Source organism: Halyomorpha halys, unplaced genomic scaffold (genome assembly GCF_000696795.3).
Source record: "Halyomorpha halys isolate HHAL.00 unplaced genomic scaffold, Hhal_1.1 Scaffold55.1, whole genome shotgun sequence".
Taxonomy (NCBI): Eukaryota; Metazoa; Arthropoda; class Insecta; order Hemiptera; family Pentatomidae; genus Halyomorpha; species Halyomorpha halys.
The window spans coordinates 57,896-61,609 of NW_027105793.1; positions in this window are offsets into that span (position 1 = coordinate 57,896).

Sequence of the window (3,714 nt, forward strand, 5' to 3'; positions counted from 1 at the left end):
ACTTTGCAGGGATAATGGTTAGAGTTGGTCCTCTGCATGTGTCCTAATGCATGTAAATTCAATACATTAGATATAATGCATACGTAGTTTATCTTTCTTGCTGTGTTGAAACATCAGCAGTCAGTCAATTGTGTTTTAACTATTTGTGTTTTGAGAATGCAATCCTCCACTCCTTACACATTAATACCTTGATGGTCGTTTGAACAGTGATAGAAAATTAAAAAATCGTCCATAATGTAATATTCTTTAAATTTACATTTCTATATTTTACGTTTAACATATTAATTTTCATTTCGAAATATGATTAATCTTAAGTTGATCCTGTCATGTAAAATAAAAATAAATCAGAGAACATAATACATTTTTTAATCAATTTAGAAAAATATTGAAATTGGCGTAGGTATAGAAGTTGAGAGAATAAGTTTTGTTAAAGCCCAAAATTATACATTTTGTATGTATATGTAAGTATTATACATCGCTTCGGCTCGGCGTATACAACATTGCGAATTGCAATGGGATTAAGGCCTTTGGGCAGACTGATAAGGGAGCTACAGTCTACAGTCCGCTGCCTGGAGCCAAGGAGCTGCATACTGAGAGACACCCACCGGCTCACAACATAGGAGTTTTTTTGGGGTGGGTTCAATCAGGACCCTCACCCACCAATCACGGATATTTGAGAGACGGCGGATGTTCCAGGCTGGAAAACCATGAGCGATATGTGCATATCGACCCCCCGACTATCTACTGTGAGTGACTTTTTTTTCCCCTTTCTCTTCATCAAGCTGTTCATCATTTTGTTTGCCTCGAAGATACTTATTATTTATTATAAAGAGAGTTGATTTTGTTTATATACATCAAGATATTTTCTTTTTCTTTCACTACACACCTTTATTTTATAACAACAAACCAGCAACAGTTTTTTTATTTTTGTTTTATATTTTAATTCTATTAAATTTGTATACCAATTTGGAAGCTTTTTTATTCTCTATTTTGTTTTCTTTATTATTTTTGTGTTTATAATCTTTTCAGGTCCTCCGTTTTATTTTTTTTTATTATATCAACGAAACAGTGAATAATTTTTTTATGGGGAAGAGGTACGTTGTTTTCATTTAAGAAAAGCCCCTCGCCCCAACAGGTTTATTTTTATAACATCCAAGTATAAGGGCTCACTATTTATTTACAAAACAGGTGGGAGAATAATGATCACTAATTTCCTTCCCAATATGTCGATCAACCGAAGAAAGAAAAACAAGAGCCGAGGTCCCTCTGCAGGCATTTCAACGATTTGGACCGAATCTAGTACACAGGCAAAATGCAAGAAAACGAGTAATTATATATTGCTTTTTGTCCTCAGTAATTTAGAAGCATAAAAGTTTCAAGTCAGTATTTCATACCAATATCGTTGAGCGAAATCAAGTATTTCCTGGACTTATAAAGCAAATAATATCGTTCACTCCCATGTGAATATCAGATTACGTGATTATTAAGAAATCAACTCCTTTTTGATTTATTTATGAACTATCCCCAACTATAAATCCGGTATATTAGCGTTTAAATAAAATGTTTGTTATTTCCTTTCTATTTACTCATTATAATAACAATAAGGCAATAGCACAATACATAAAACATTTTCAGATTACGTGATTATTAAGAAATTAACTCCTTTCTAATTTCTTTATGAACTATCCCCAACTATAAATCCGGTATATTATCGTTTAAATAAAATGTTTGTTATTTCCTTTCTATTTACTCATTATAATAACAATAAGGCAATAGCACATAAAACATTTTCAGAATACGTGATTATTAAGAAATCAACTCCTTTCTGATTTCTTTATGAACTATCCCCAACTATAAACCCGGTATATAAGAAGATGGTCAGGGTTGAGGTCAAAGAGAAACAAAAATAGTTTACAACTATTAATTTTCCGACGTTTCGCCCCACTTTGCAGGGCTTCATCAGGGCTAAAAAGATACAAAATGATACAATGATAAGAATAAAAACAAGTAACAATGGCAAGAGTAAAAATTTCTTTATAAAAATACGTAAAATATAAAGCGTACAGGAGATGCACATAAAACAAATGGGATGGAATGTTAACCATATAGGTGATGATAATGATAAGTGAAATAAGTCAATAGAAACATGTGAAATAAAAGTTTACAAAAACAACACAAAGTAAATGTGAAGTAAATAAAACGTAGGTGAATAAATATAAGTAAATGCAGCGATAGATAATATAAGTGATAAAGACATAAAAACAGGTGAGTATAATTGAAATAATAGTAAAGTATAATTACTATAAATAATAGTAAAATGTTTGGTGATGATAATAAAATGAGTGTAAAATTATTTAGTCTTAATTAAGTTTAATATATGGCTGTATGTATGCGAGATATAGTTTTTATCGATTTTGTGGTTAACGGGAAGGGGTTCAAAATGTATATAAATGGATTCTGAGATGAGTCTCTTTTGGTAATTAGGAACAGTGGCTAAAATAGTGGTATGTTCAAAATCAAAAGCATGATTAAGTGTAAGGGCATGTTATGAAAGTTTGGAAGCGAATGAGTTGTGGGAAGTCATAGATAATTTATGTTGAGAGATATGTGATCTAAGGTGGTTTTTAGTTTCTCCTATATATGAAGAATTACAGTTGGGGGAGGAGCAAGGAATACGGTATACAACGTTAGAGCGGTATTGGAGTGGGATAGGATCCTTGGTATTAGTAAAAAAGTAAGACAAATTTATTTTGAGATTTGAGTCCAAGACGAAGAGAAGGGATTGTTGATTTTAAGAATTTTTGTATGTTGTCAGTGAGAGAGGGGACATATGGAAGGGATCTATAAATCGAGAGAGTGGATGGTGGATGTAGAGAGTTAGGGGAAGGAGAAGTAGGCGTAGAACGGTTGATGTAAGTGTTTAAAAGTTTGTTCATGATGTGAAGTGGAAAATCATTTGAAAGCAAGATAGTCTTAATACGGTAAATGTTTGTGTTGTGGTATTGGGGATCGGATAAGGAAAGACAATGGTGTATGAGATTTTTGGCAATATTAATTTTTTGATGGTGGGGGTGTTGAGAAAAATAGTTAAGTAGCCTACCGGAGTAAGTGGGTTTTTTATACCAGTCAGTGGACAAGGAGCCGTCATTATTCTTTATAATAAGCAGGTCAAGAAAGGGGAGGGAAGAGTTAGTTTCGGTTTCAACGGTGAAATGAAGGCAAGGGTGGTAAGAGTTAAAAGAAGAAAGGATATGAGGGATTTTATCAGGGTTTAGAATGAGAAAAAGGTCGTCTACATATTTCTTGATAAATAAAATGTCGTTATGGACCAAAGGGATGACGGAATCAAGGAGGTCATTGAGCACAATGTTAGAGAGATCGAGGGGGAGAGAGTTTGCCATGGGGAGACCTGATGTTTGGTGAAAAAACTTTCCTTGAAAAGTTAGATATCCAAATTTGCAACATAGTTCAAGCGATTCAAGATATGAGGCTAAGTTAAGAGTGGTATGTGGCTCTATTGTTAGTCCAGTTATTTTCAACAATTTGGAGTCCTTTGTCGATGGGTATGTTGGTGAAGAGGCTTATAAATCCGGTATATTATCGTTTAAATAAAATGTTTGTTATTTCCTTTCTATTTAATCATTATAATAACAATAAGGCAATAGAACTATACATAAAACATTTTCAGATTACGTGATTATTAAGAAATCAACT